This window comes from Lethenteron reissneri, chromosome 10 (genome assembly GCF_015708825.2).
Source record: "Lethenteron reissneri isolate LAM-NWPU_2019-01 chromosome 10, ASM1570882v1, whole genome shotgun sequence".
Lineage (NCBI taxonomy): Eukaryota > Metazoa > Chordata > Hyperoartia > Petromyzontiformes > Petromyzontidae > Lethenteron > Lethenteron reissneri.
Window position 1 is genome coordinate 10050161 of NC_083788.1, and position 15586 is coordinate 10065746.

At 51.5% G+C, this 15586-nt stretch overlaps 1 long non-coding RNA gene across 1 annotated transcript; it reads left to right on the plus strand.

The window, feature by feature from the left end:
* The first annotated feature begins 2002 nt into the window (after nucleotides 1-2002).
* Nucleotides 2003-3660, plus strand: LOC133340686 (uncharacterized). The gene is made up of 3 exons (XR_009754922.1): nucleotides 2003-2120; nucleotides 2244-2486; nucleotides 2687-3660. It is a non-coding gene; the product is annotated as an uncharacterized LOC133340686 (long non-coding RNA).
* The last annotated feature ends 11926 nt before the right edge of the window (nucleotides 3661-15586 follow it).

Genomic DNA, 15586 nt, shown 5'->3' on the forward strand with positions numbered 1-15586 from the left:
CACATCGTTGGAGCTGTCCATTGATGGCCAGGTCACTTCTGAAGACGAGCTGTATAGCCCAGGGGACCTTACCTGGTAAAATAAAAAGAGTTTTTTTTTTTAGTTTATATCCAGCAAGATGCATTCATTTATACATTCGCTCATGCAACACTCATTCATTCACACATCCGTTTACTCCCTTAAGGACTCACTCAATCGCTTGTCGATGCACTCCTGGCCACTGCTCTCCACACCGACGCACAAACACACAAACAACTACTTGGGCAAGTTGGCACACGACAAAGGAAAGTGGAAACAAACGCTCAAGTCTGGCGAGGCTCTGCTCTGGCTCCCGATCTTAAATAGAGCAGCAGCAGGGTGACGTCATCAATTAACTAATCAGGTGCAACGATTTGAGGCGATGGGGGGGGGGGTATTGTAATTATTTACTAGATTAGTAATCAGGCAATTGTTGCGATGCGAGTTGTAGATTAGTCATCACTGTGTGCTGTCGTTGTACACTGACACACACACGTGCACGTGTGTCAGTGTGAATGTACTGCACACACACACACGTGTGTGTGAGTTTGAGTGTGTGTAGTACACTCACACACACACGTACACGTGTGTCAGTGTGTAGTACACTCACACACACACGTGCGTGTGTGGCGTACGACTGCACGCGCGCGTTGCGTCTCTGTAAATTGGTGTCTAGGCACGCGGCCTTGAATTAAAGCGGCGGTGATGATGTCACCGGGTGAAGGAACGGTCGTGGCGGTGGAGGTGGCGGTGGAGGAGTTGGTGGAGGTGGTGGTGGAGGTGGTGGTGGAGGTGGTGGTGACGTCATCAATTAACTAATCAGGTTGCAACGATTTGAGGCGATGGGGGGGGTATTGTAATTATTTACTAGATTAGTAATCAGGCAATTGTTGCGATGCGATGTGTGTTCCGAGCTGCTGGTGGTGGATTGTGGTGGCGGAGGTGGTGGTAGTGGTGGTGGTGATATTATTAGTGGTGGTGGTAGTGGTGGTCCTCCACCTCCACCACCACCACCACCACAATCCACCACCTCCATCACCATCAACTCCTCCACCACCCCCACCTCCTCCACCACAATCCGCCACCACCATCACCTCCACCTCCACCAACTCCTCCACCACCCCCACCTCCTCCACCACAATCCACCACCACCACAATCCACCACCTCCGCCACCACCACCTCCACCACCACCACCTCCACCAACTCCTCCATCACCCCCACCTCCACCACAATCCACCACCACCACAATCCACCACCACCACAATCCGCCACCACCACCTCCATCACCTCCACCACCACCTCCACCAACTCCTCCACCACCCCCACCTCCACCACCACAATCCACCACCTCCGCCACCACCACCTCCACCACCTCCACCACCACCTCCACCAACTCCTCCACCACCACCTCCACCAACTCCTCCACCACCCCCACCTCCACCACCACCTCCACCAACTCCTCCACCACCACCTCCACCAACTCCTCCACCGCCACCTCCACCGCCACGACCGTTCCGTCACCCGGTGACATCATCACCGCCGCTTTAATTCAAGGCCGCGTGCCGAGACACCAATTTACAGAGACGCAACGCGCGCGTGCAGTCGTACGCCACACACGTACGTGTGTGTGTGAGTGTACTACACACTGACACACGTGTACGTGTGTGTGTGAGTGTACTACACACACTCAAACTCACACACACGTGTGTGTGTGTGTGCAGTACATTCACACTGACACACGTGTACGTGTGTGTAGTCACTCACACACACGTACACGTGTGTGTGTGTCAGTGTACAACGACAGCACACAGTGATTACTAATCTACAACTCGCATCGCAACAATTGCCCGATTACTAATCTAGTAAATAATTACAATACCCCCCCATCGCCTCAAATCGTTGCACCTGATTAGTTAGATGATGACGTCACCCTGTTGCTGCTCTATTTAAGATCGGGAGCCAGAGCCTCGCCAGACTTGAGCATTTGTTTCCACTTTCCTCTGTCTTGTGCCAACTTGCCCAAGTAGCTGTTTACGTGTTTGTGCGTCGGTATGGAGAGAGCGGTGGCGCAGTGGCCAGGAGTGCATCCACAAGCGATTGAGTGAGTCCTTTAGGAAGTGAACGGGCGTGGGAATGAATCCGTGAATGAGTGTTGCATGAGCGAGTGCATAACTGACTAAATCTTGCTGGATATAAACTAAAAAACCTATTTTCATTTTACCAGGTAAGGTCCCCTGGGCTATACATTTCTTCTTCAGAAGTGACCTGGCCATCCATGACGGCTCAACGATGTGGCTTACGTGGAAATCTAAAGCGGCGAGACGAATGAGTGGCTGAGCAAGCTCGTGGTTACGTGAGCGTTGTGTTCTTCCGCACGCGGAGAGGCACGGGGCGGTGAGCAGACCCAGGGAGTGGGATCGACGCTCCCTCGACCATGTCGGAGCGGAGGTCTCCAAGCTCTTAGAAGGTACATCGCTCGCCGTCACAAATATCTGAACCGGTCGTGGATCTCCCTCGGGTCAACTCGGCCCTTAAATGATTACCAGGTGTGGTGTGTAAACATCAGCACTAGGGAGACGCGGACAGCCGGGCGTGGTGCCGGATACCCCCACCCCCTCGTGTGCCATGCCGGTCTTCATCAGTCGTGTGTGTGTGTACTGGATGCAGTGGAACGCGTACAGGCAAGTCAAGAGAAACTTTGACATGGGTGAGCGCGGCCCAAGTGGCCCAATCCTCAGCCCAGGTGCGTGTGCCGTGACGACACGAAACACTCGTCACAAATGAACCACGACACATCGCTGCTGGTCTCGTCAAGGAGCATCAACCATCACGCGAACTGCGCTCATCGTCGCAGCGGCGGCTTTTGGCAAACCGCCGAACAAAGGCGTCGCTGCATCGTGCGCTTTCAGATGCGCTTCTGCAATCGTCTGGGATTTGCCCTTCCGATATTAGGATGCCCCTTTTTACTTTTAAGTTTTAAATCTAGATTGAAAACTAATTTCTTCGGTACAGTTTTTGCATTTTATTTTGTTGTCCTTTCCCCACACCTCCTGATTAGCACGGTTGGCTACGTACGGTGTGAAAGAAGTTCAACATGCATGCTTGTGAGCAGTTTTTTTTATTATAAATAATTGTTAACATCACCAGATCTCCGAAGCTAAGGCTTGGATGGGTGAACACCACACACAAAACAAGTGTTATAGGCTACTGAAAGGCCACGTTGAAGGTAGCAGAGGGCACTGCAGCAAAATACAATGTTGTAGTGTGTTTCTATGGTCCCCCTCCCCCACCTTCAACAACTTGCACTGACCAGCATGGAGAAGCGCAGTCGACTAACACCCACGCTCACCACCCCACAGACTCGCCACCACACAAACTCTCCAGCACACAGACACCATAGACTCGCCACCTCCGAGACCCATCAGACTCGCCACCCACACGATGCGTGTCGGTGCACGGGCCCGGGTAAAACTACGTGACGGAGTCGCAGCCTTTCCCTGTACACCTTGGGGTGCGACAGGGATGTCCTCTGGCTCCCACGTTATTTAACATCTATTCTGACCGCCTAGTTCGTGAAGCCTTCAATAGCTGTACGGGGAAATTTCCATTTGGTACAGATATAATGGGAGGCTGATCAATGCCCCAGGTGCGATCAAGGGATGGCTCCCTATTGGTCAACCACGTTATGTATGCCGATGATTTGGTAATAGGATAAGTTGGAGACGCTGCTGCTGAGACTGGAGCGTGCCACTAAGAGGTGGGCCTTACCATCAGCCCCACCAAAACTAAGCACCTTCCTGGGTATTTTATACCATCGGACACTCCACCCTCACAACTTACAATCGGTGATGGGGCAGTAGTGGAGAGTTTCCCATACCTGGGCAGTGTGCTTATGACCGGCTCCAGTTTAACAGCAGAGATCTCGCTCCGAATCAGTCGAGCGGAAATATCTTTTCATCGGTTGCGTAACGCTGTGTGGTCGCTACCTGGTCTGTCGCTCCGCACGAAGCTTCAGGTCTTCTCGGCCACAGTCATTCCCTCCCTTCTCTACAGTTGTTGTGTCAGGGTGAAATCGGACGTAAAACAAAGGAAGAGAAAGTCGCTGCCCGCCCTCGTGCGCGAAAGAAAAAGACAAACAACGTCGTAAAGAGCGCCTAAAGGCACTCCTTGCACAGACCAGGTGGGTGTGACGCGACGACACAAAGCCCACAACACCTCGCTACTGATCTCGTCAAGGAGCATAAACCATCACGCGAACTCCGCTCATCCTCGCAGCGGCGGCTGTTGGCTAACCACCGAACAAAGGCGTCACTGCATCGTGTGCTTTCAGATACGCTTCTGATGTTGAAGGTAGCAGAGGACACTGCAGCAAAATGCATTGTTGTAGTGTGTTTCTATGCTCCCCCCCCCCCCACCTTCAACAACTTGCACTGACCAGCATGGAGAAGCACAGTCGACTAACACCAACGGTCATCATCACGCAGAGACACTGACTCACCACCACACAGAGGCCCATAAACTCATCACGCAGACACACGGACTCGCCACCACACAGTGTGCGTGTCGGTGTGTGTAAGATGGCAAGCAGGCCCGGGTAAAACTACGTGGCCGGGATTCGGAGCCTTTCTCTGTACACCTTGGGGTGCGACAGGGATGTCTGCTGGCTCCCACATTATTTAACATCTATTTTGACCGCGTAGTTCGTGAAGCCTTCAATAGCTGTACTGGGGGAATTTCCATTTGGTACAGATATAATGGGAGGCTGATTGATGCCTGGGTGCGATCAAGGGATGGCTACCTATTGGTCAACCATGGTATGTATGCCGATACATAACGTGGTTGTTGTTGTGTCAGTGGCGGAAACCGGCAAGCCGACGCTCCCAAAGAACCAGAAGCGCAAGATGAAGAAGAAATTGCGCATAAAACTGTGGAATGCGTCGGGCGTGCTGGTGCCTCTGTCGCCCGCCGAGCTGTGGAAGAGAAAGTTGGATAACGAGCGGCCCAGGCGGAGACTCAATGCCGATGGAAAAGAGTTCACAAGGCGTTTGCTATAAATATTCGTGTTTTCAAACGACACACAAACGTGTTTTTGTTATACATGTATAAATAAAGGACTGACGCTCACTCAGCCGGTCCTGATCGTGGACCGGCTGTTCTGCTGGCGCGCCCCCCACGCGCTCTTGCCGTCGGTCGCACTCCCGCACAGCGCTGGCTGACGGTGCGCTTGGAGCCGTCTCCAGCCACGTGGCCGATGGCGCTGGAGACCTCCCACGGCTCGACGTGGTCCCACTTCGAGTCTATCCCAACTGCCTCGAGCCTCTTCCGGATCCCCCCCCCCCCCCCCTTACAGTGGCGGCTCATGCAAAATCTCTCGGGGGGGGGGGGGGGGGGGCAATGTCTGGATGATTGATAAGGATAAAGTGACTCTTACAATACATCTTGTTTGTTTCTATACTCACTATTAATACAATCCACTCAAGTTTCTTTTATTAAAGATTCCACTAGGTGGCGACAAATTATATTATTGGATGAAACGTGCTTACGTATGATGACGTAAGCACGTTAGTGCGATCCCTCCCGGAAGCCATAGAGAATGCATTGCAGCGCCCCCCGTTCGAAAAAAAACATCTTTGAATGTAAGTCTATGGGGCCACTCGGGGCGATTCTCAGCTGGAGTGAAATCGCCCAAAAAGAGGCGGTACTCCACTGAACGTGACCTGATGCTGATTGAACTATATCCAGAGGCACAGTGACGGCTAGCGTGACTGTGGTTGAATGACATTGGTGGTGCGTCGCCCAATCGCCCTAATGAAGAAACCGCCCCTGCCCCCTTATATTCCCCCCTCTCGTCATCCCGTCTCCACCTTCCACCACGCCCTGTCCGAACCTTCCAGATCACGCCCTTCACTTAGCCCCCCCCGCTCCGCCCCTGATCATCTGGGCATCCGATTGGCCCAGAGCTGAGTGGCGAAACCTCTCTTACGCTCGCATTACATATGTGCACACGTTAAACTTATTTCGTGCCGTAGGCAACCATGCTCATCGGAGGTGCGGGGGAAGGGCAACAAACTAAACCCTAAAAGCAGTTCCAGAAAAATGCGTTTTCAACCAAACACTGTACTACACATGTTGACTACACTGTATACGTGACTATATTTAAACGTTTATGTTGCACCCGGTGGCTTGGGTAGAGTAAGCTGCTCGCAATTGGAAGTGTGCGAGTTCAAGCCTTGGATGGTGGTTGACTCAGCCCATCATCCCTCTGCGGTCGGCAAAATAAGTAACACTTTGCGCAGAAGTCAATGGTGGTTGTTCCATGGATTTGTGGAAATGATACCGTTGGTTCAGGGCTATACGCGGGAGTTGATCGCCGTCTCAGTGCTGATTTGAGCAGGAGATGATTTGATTCTATTTTCAACGATTATATTAACGTCACAAGTGATTTTATTATATCGCTTTGAAAAAAACGTTACTAAAAATATTTGTTTCGGGTCTATAGACATAAGCATGCTACATTGCTTTTGCAAATAGGTCTCGAATATCAGACAAATGTAACAACATTTCTTTTTATTCAAGCTGGCAAAATGGTTACCTTAAAATTTTTAACCATGTTCTGATAAATCATTGATTGAATAGCAACCAATATCGAAGGAAACTCTAAAGAGATTTCATGTTGCGAATCTCGGCTATGTTAATTATACATAGAGAATATTCAGTTGCTCACGCGAATATTGGAATATCAACCGATATTGTAACAGGGTTTTTTTTTTGTGTTTTTTGGTTGTCACGTAAACAGAACGTGGCCAATTCGTCACTAGAACAGCACTAGTGTGTAGTGTAGAGTGTAGCATACTAGTACAGCACCACACCGGTTGCGTGTTGGAGAGCCAAGCCACAACATTTACAATCTGAGTACGACGTCTTGCCAGTAGTTGCAACTAGATTCATCAGGCGACAGGCAGATTTGTGGGGAAGTTTTTTTGATTGGTTCCTTAAATAGAGGCGTAGATGTGGTGACGTCACTCGTGCGCTCTTCTTAAGGAACGAAACAGGATTTCACAAATCTGGCTGTTGCCTGACGAAGCTAGATGCAATTACTGGGGAAACGTCGTACTCGGATTGTAAATGTTGTGGCTTGGCTCTCTAACACACAGGTGTGCTGTGCTAGAAACGAATTGGCCGCGTTCTGTTTACACGTGGCAAACCTTACTAGTTGGCTGTGTCGGGTGGTGGCGGGGTTAACGACACATTCATATGGACGCGATAGCCTCCTTGCGTGTTAAACCGATCATCTCGATACCTGCTCCACGCACGGTTTAAGAAGCCGGCAAGTCACGTGGTGGCTCTCGCTCGGACACACCGTCCCCTGACGTGATGCGAGTTCCCTCCCGGCAGAGGACTGTGAAGACGAAACGCCAAGCCGCGGCCGGTCCTGCCCTCGGGTTTAGGAGCGATTTACAGCCTCTGTTGGGTGGCGTTAAACCCGCAACCCCCCCCTCCCCCATCCTCTCCGCATCCCCCCCAAAGTCGCCGGTATCAACACCTTCCCAAACATGTGCGTGTACAAGCTCCGTTCCGCATCGTTACATTTCTCCGCGAAGTTCCAGCGCCTTTCCGATTTGGCAGACTTGTACCCACGTGTTATTATATATATATTCGGCAGGTGCGTGCGTGCGTGCGTGCCCGTGTGTTTACCGCTGTGTGTGTGTCTGTGTAGGGTGGAGGTGAGCGGTGGTGCAGGGGTGCGTGCTTGTGGTCAGCGCGCCGCGACGCGAGCCCGACCAAACCGGGTTCGATCCCCGCTACCACCGCCAACACCGCGGCGGCGATTACCTGAACCGGTCCTGGGCCACGCCTGAGTCGACTCAGCCTCAAATGAGTACTGTACTCGGCGCGGTGTGTAGACATCGCCGCAAAGGAGGGGAAACGGCCCAGGCGTGGTGCTGACCACCCACGACCTCGTGTGTCCCGTGCCTGCCTTTGATAAGTCCTCGCTAACAGCACTTGCCCCATCACTAGAACTGAGGTCAAGCATGATCAGGCTACACGGGGGATCTTTGCCTTAGTTAGCCAATTCTCCAGATTAGAAGACGCGCTTTCCCCGAACCCTCGCTGCAATTTAAAGCACCCGTTGCGTGTGCGTGTTGTGTAATCCGGAAGGTGCGAGCGTTTGTGTGTGAAACCAGATCTGTTTAACTTTCATTGTACCGAGCACAAGCTCGTTGTGGGGGGGGGGGGGTACGTCTCACTTGACAAGAGCGTCGTATAATCCGGACGATGCGGTGTATGGGTGTCAGATTATCTCAACTCGTAAGTTAGGGGACGTCCATAAATGACGTCACGCACGTAGGGGGGGGGAGTTCAGACATTTGTGACGATGTGTGACGAGGGGGGGGGGAGTTTGAGAAATGTGACGTCACATCAAAATGCGCAAATTTAAATAAATATAGACAACACGTTCTACTTAATTCAATATACTTTTTGATAAATGTTTTCTCCTACAACATCAGAGTGCAGCGGCACATTAAATATGCACTACAATGACAATAGTTTAAAGCGATTTGAAGCATGTTTTATTTTGGGGGTGGGGGGGCAGAGCTTTGTGACGTCATATTTGAGGGGGGGGGGTCTGACTCTTTGTGACGCCGTGTGACGAGGCGGGGGGAAAGGGTCATCAAAAATCGTTCAAAATCGCGTGACGTCATTTATGGACGGCCCCGTAGGTTCGGGCTAATTTCTTGTCAGTGGAGGGAGGCGGGTTTACATTCGGCAAAGCTCTCACTGCTTAGCGATTTGCCGGTGGAGCGGTGGCGCAGTGGTTAGCGGCTCGCCGCCGTGACAGCCCAACGTTGTCTTCATCTCTGCGCACAGACAGGGGGAGAACATCCAGGGCACGCTCGGTCGTGGCAAGACCGACTCAGATGCCACTCGCCACTGACGTCATCAATAACCGGGAATAGAAGTCGTTTCTAAATGAGAGAGAGAGAGAGAAATAAAACCCCCGGCATCCGATGTAACTGGTATTGCCCAAACATCGCAATTCTGAAGAATGACACAAAATGACTCAATTTGGAGCACGCATATCGGCCACGCCGCCGACTGCGTCAACTTGGCAGTGTCGCTGCTGATGAGAGAGAGAGGGAGTCTGTGAGGTTATCCTACGTCAACAAGCACAGTTATCATCTTCGTCTTGCGCGTGGTAACAGTTACCGTAATTAGATTGGCAAGCGACAGTGCCCTATCAACTACGCTATACTCCCCCCCGCCACCCCACATTATATTAGATAACAAATCTAATGAGTGAATCGAACCTCTAAGGGGGGACGGGGAAATCGTCATTTTGGCCACAATATTTATTGTCAAGAGGTTCGTTCTTGATTTGAAGCTTTCGTGACTGCAGGAACCCGTGCTCTTTGGCTCTTTCGGTGAAGTCACGTGGGTAGAAAATAAGAGTTTCGTCTCGTCGCGGTGCACATTGCACTGCGCGTGCGTTCAGTGCGTGTGCTCTTGCTCTGGAGACCCGGGGAGGGGAGATCGGTGATCGATGATCGATGTGATTGCTCAACTCAACAGAGAGTGGAAGCCGCGTGAAGGCCGCCGTCGTTTGACACAATGACATCGCACGTGACGGCTACTCGCGATGGCCCTAGGGGTTATTCAATTGTCAGCATGCACAAACCCCACTCCGCTGATGAGACCCAACAGTGACGAAACCCGGTCCACGGGTGTGTATACTTGCCGTCAGTGACGAATTATCCTCGCTACTAGGATCATTCGGCCCCGCTAAATGCTTCCAAGCTATCAATTCCGGTTCGGTGGTTCTGCACTTGCTCTATTACTCTAGTACTATAGCGCCTTCGACTTTTATGAAGGACTGGGTGTTTAAGGTTAGCGATTTGTCGTATTATCTGGCTGTGTAGCAAATGAAAAAATGCAATTACTTTACTGTGCAAGTGTAGAGGTGTATTGGTACGGATGAGAAACAAACACAAGGGGCGTGGTTATGGCCGGACGCAGTGAAGGTGCTTACATCAACGTCCGCACCTGCCATCCCCCACGGCCCCCCCCCGGGGTGGGGGCGATTGCTATATAAGGTGGTGAGCCGGAGGGCTCAGGGTCGAGTGTTCGCTTAACCAGCGACGATCGAAGACCAGCTAGAGTAGGCCCCGGAACTCCCCTGGCTCGCTGTCCTTGTCAGAACCGACCAGGGAAAGCCGGTGGCGTGGCCCCGAGAGCCCAGACTGATGTTCTTATAAGAGCCGGTCTGGAGACTCAAGGTGCCGTAATCCCAGCTTGACCAGGGCTGGGATAGATAGCCTCCCCTAGCTCCGTAGTGGAGGACCTGGGAGTAGGCTAGCCGGGTTAGACGTTGGGTCTCCCTGTTAGACGGGTGAAGGGGCCGATACCCCTTCAAGTGTTGTGTATCCCCGTCTCTGTACATAAGTTGGTGTTAATAAATAAGTGTGCCTCCAACTACGTCGTTCGAGCCTCCTGCAACTTACTACAAGTAAAAAAAATTGTGTTTTAATATTTACGTGTTTAAAAAAAAATTAGGGCCCCTTTATAACATATGCTACAGGTCCCACACGAGCTTGATCCGGCACTGCTTGCCGTAAACAAAAGCGACTCGATCGACTGACGGTACTTAGAATATTAACTTTATATTTAGAAATTAGGGGGGCACAGAACGGAGGCAGTGACGCTGTCATCCGTAGGCGACATTTCGTTGAGTTTCGACTCTCAGCCACCGCGTTATTTAACGCTGTCCGATTTGACTCTTTTGCCTTTTTGTAAAAAAAAAAAACAGAGCAAACTAACTTCCCGCTGTGGCAGAAACTGAAAAAAATTTTAACGCCGATTTAGTGGAATTTTCGAGCCGAGAAACTTTGTCTCGACCGACCCGATTGGGAGATCCCCCCTGGGTATTCGGGGCCACCGATACACGTCAGCGTTTACGATTGTCTCGACACCAAAGAGGAAAAAGACCAAACGGAATTGAGCCGCTGCGATGAGTTGTAATAACCAATTAAGTATACAAACATGTCGTTCTCGAATTGCAACATGTTGTGGGTTTACTCTCCAACACACAACGGGTGTGCTGAACTGATGACTATTTGGCACGCTTTGTTTACGTAACAACCTTTGCTAATTGGCCGTGTGTCGGGTGGTGGCGGGTTTACCGACACATTTATATTTACGCGATCTAACCCCCGAAAAAAACCTCTTACGGATAATATTGCTCGCGAAAGCCTACGACTACTGCGTGTTCAACTGACGGTGTGGGGAGGCCTTCATCCAGCAGTGGAATTCACGAGACGCCCCCCCCCCCCCCCCATTGGGAACTCTCCCCACGAGCGGCGTGATCTCTCCCAGTGTTAGAGAGCGGACTCTGGCACGCGAGGTAGATGCAGCAGAAGCACTGTCGACATTCCGTGTCCACACGAAGAGCGCCGCACCTCCTCACTTGTGATGACTGCGTGTGTACCAAGGCCGTAATTATAATTTATTGGGGGGGGGGGGACCCCCGGATCCCCTGCAAGATTTGTGTCCCCCCCAATGTTGACTCCATGGCTACGGCCTTGGTGTGTACCGTATGTTAAATTTCTTTCGCACCGTACGTCGTCCAACCGCGCTAATAATTAGCTAATTGGTGATGCTCGTAGCGTGGAAATGAATTCGATATTTTGTAAATGCGCCGAATTGCGAAGCGGGAGCTCCGGTCGTGGCTGCAGTGGTGAGCGTGCTGCCGCTAGAACATCAGCGACCTGAGTTCGATTCCTGGCCACGGCTAACATCAGTGGCTAGTGGTCTTTACTGAAGGCGGGGGCGGGAGGAGGGGGGACCTCATACCTACCTGAGAACCGCTGCAATAGGGACATTGCAAATCGGAAGGGAGTCCACAACATAGTCCAGCCAATGAGTGAAGAGGCACTGCCGCCAAATGCCCCCTTGCAGCCGGGCCGGCCACGTGCGCGCGCCAACCACGTGTACGAGCCCACGTGACCCGCGAGCGTGCCAGGCACCACAATGCAAAATCCCAAGAATGTGTAATCGCCCGTACGTAGGTGAATGACAAAACAATGGTGAATCATTCCACCGACGCAACAGCCACTGACTCCGGCTCTCTTTTTCCCTGCAAAGAGAGGTCAAGAAGGAGGGGGGGGGGGGTCTCGCGAGGGGGGGAGGGGATCTCCCCCCACCCCTCGTTTTAAGAGTGAGAATATGTTAAATATGTCACGGGCAAGACACAGGGCCGGATAAAGATTGTGTAGGCCCCTGGGCTACATGGTACTGTGAGGCCCCCCCCCCCCAAGTAAAATTTTCAAAAGGAAAACAAAGTGAAAGAAAATTTAAATGTATTTTTTTTACAAGGCCAACAACAAATAAAATTCAGCATTCACAAGTGAAATAACCCTCTTCTTGGTTCTTTCGGCAAAGTCACGTAGAATGGAAAATATATACTATTATATTATTTTATTATGTTTTATTCGTATTATTTTATTATTTCCATTCTACGTGACTTTACCGAAAGAACCAAGAAGATGAATCCCTGCAGTCACGAAAGCTTTAAATCGAAAAGTTAAATAACTTTTCACTTAAATCTCTGGAGGCCCACCAGCTGACGGAGGGCCCTGGATTGCACCTAAAGCCCCCGTGCCTTTGTAGAGGAGTAAAATGGGGACGTGACGTCATCGCACTGAACGGCACACCTGACGTCACGTCCCCATTTTACTCCTCTACACCTTAATCCGGCCCTGGCGAGGCAAGGTGAGAATTATTCTTTGGTTCTTTCGGTAAAGTCACGTATAAAGATAAAATAATAAATTAAATTAAATACTAGCATACGACGTTTCGATTGCAACACAAGCAATCGTCATCAGGTATAAATGAAATAGAAACACAGATATAGTATACTTAGAAATGTAATGTAATACAACAGAGAGTTGGATAACATAACAGTCAACACCCTACCTGGTTGATTACGTTCTTCCTGAGAATGCTAAATTTGAGAGAGAGATAAAACACAGAACCAGAGACATATAGACAGACATATAAGTAGAGACAGATATCACAGAGATACAAATGTGCAACGGAGAGCGGCAAGTGTGCTGTTCGTGAGAAGAAGAAAACAATTAATCGAGACTGTATTCGAGAAGGGAAAATTCGTGCTTTCTCTGACACACTCTTTGCTTCTTTCGGTAAAGCCACGTAGGTAGAAAAAAACAATAGATCACGACGTTTCGATCGCAACACAAGCGATCGTCATCGGGTGATAAAACCACAGCCAGAAAACTGCTGAAGTCGGAATTCCTTGGACATGTCGTAAAAACAAACAAAAAACACAAAAATACTGAATGTAACTGCGGTGTTTTAAATTCCCATTACGAAAGTGTGGGTTCTCGGAGGAGCCGCCCAAGACGGCGAATCATAAGTTACGTAGGGAGTGTGAGAATAAGAGGATGCAAGTGGGAGTGAGTTAGCTTGCGTGCGTGCGTGTTCTTTGGTAAATAGCACGGACGAGGGCTACGTGGAAGGGGAGGTCGTGATCGTTTGACGTTGTGTGTGTTTTTTTTAGAAAGGACACTGCCCCACGATAGGTCGACAGAGAGCGCGTGGGATGAACTGCACTGCAGAAAGAAACAAGGATGTGAATTGAATGCAAATACGCGTCGGAGTTCCCGGAACAGCGGCGGTCTTGACTGTTCCGCAGAAATTAAGCTTCTGCGCGAAATGCTTTGCAGACGTTGCCATTGAATTAGCGTGAGCCCCCACCCCCTCCCCCACCAACCCCCCTCCCACTCCCCACCAGCCCCCACCCCCTCCCCCACCAGCCCCCACCCCCTCACCCACCCCCTCCCTCACCAGCCCCCACTCCTTCCCTCCCAAAGCCCCCACTCCTCCCCCACCAGCCACCTCCTCCACCAGCCACCACCCGGTCCACCACCAGCCCCCACCCCCACCAACCCCCACCCCTCCCCCACCGGCCCCCACCCCCTACCCCCCCGCAGCCCCCACCCCCTCCATCCCCCACCCTCTCCAGCACCCACCCCCACCCCCTCCCCCACCGGCCCCCACCCTCACCCCCCACCATCCCCCACTCCCTCCAGCCCCCACCCTCTCCAGCCCCCACCTCCACCCACTCCGCCCATCGGCCCCCACCCCCTCCACGTGTGTTTCCGAGCAGTGAAGCCGGCGCGCACACCTGAACCGGTCCTGGGTCTCCCCTAGATCGACTCAGCCTTAAATGAGTCCCCGGTGCGGTGTGTAAAACTTAACCAAGGCGACCGAGCAGGCGTGGTGTTGGCCACCACCCCAACGCCTTCGTGTGCCGTTCAGGTCTGCGTCGGTGCTACTCGCTAACAGCACTTGCCCCAAAAGTGTGTTAAAGGCTATTCGGGGGATCTTTGTCTTTGAGTAAATGAGCGTGTGTGTGTCGTGCGTGTTAGGGGGTCTGTGCTGGGAGGGTGTGTGGTTGACATCGTGTGTGTGCTGATTGTATGTTGAACTTCTTTCGCACCGTACGTAGCCAACCGCGCGACTTGGAGGTGCTGAGTGTGCGTGTGTCGTGTAAGTTGTGTGTCTTGTGTGTGTTGGGTGTGTTGTGTGTGTGCTGGGTGTGTGTGTGTGTTGAGTGTGTGTGTTGTGTGTGTGTCGTGTAAGTTGTGTGTCTTGTGTGTGTTGGGCGTGTGTGCTGGGTGTGTGTGTGTGTTGAGTGTGTGTGTTGTGTGTGTGTGTGGCATGCAAGTTGTGTGTCTTGTGTGTGTTGAGTGTGTGTGCTGGGTGTGTGTGTTGAGTGTGTGTTGAGTGTGTGTGTTGTGTGTGTGTGTGTTGAGTGTGTGTTGTGTGTGTCGTGTAAGTTGGGTGTCTTGTGTGTGTTGGGTGTGTGTGTGTTGAGTGTGTGTGGCATGTAAGTTGTGTCTTGTGTGTGTTGGGTGTGTGTGCTGAGTGTGTGTTGAGTATGTGTGTGTTGAGTGTGTGTGTGTGTTGAGTGTGTGTGTGTGTTGAGTGTGTGTGTGTGTGTTGAGTGTGTGTTGTGTGTGTGTTGTTGTTGTGTGTGTGTGGCATGTAAGTTGGGTGTCTGGGAAAATGTATGGCCATTTGGATGTTGAAGTCTGAATTGAGAACGCAGCATAGGTGTGTGTCTGCGTAGCTGTAGGTCTACATGTGTGTCAGTGTGTGGTCGTGTGTTTGTGTGTAGCGGGGAGCGGTAGTGTAGCGTTTAGCGCGCTGCGCTACGAAACTGGCGACCCGGGTTCGATTCCCACCCACGGCCAACACCAGTGACGATTATCTAAACCGGTGCTGGGCCTCCCTTAGGTCGACTCAGCCTCAAATGAACAGTGTGGAAACATCGCCACTCGGGGAGATAAAGGCGGCCGGGCAGTGATGCTGACCCACCCACCCCTTCGTTTGCCGTGCCGACCTTCATAGGTGCTGCTTGCTAACAGCACTTGCCCCAACAGTCTGTTACAGGCTATACGGGGGATCTTTGTCTTTGTGTGCGACTACATACATCGGCATGTGTTTAGAGGAGTATTGTGAGTAACCAATGAGAGGGCGCGCAGC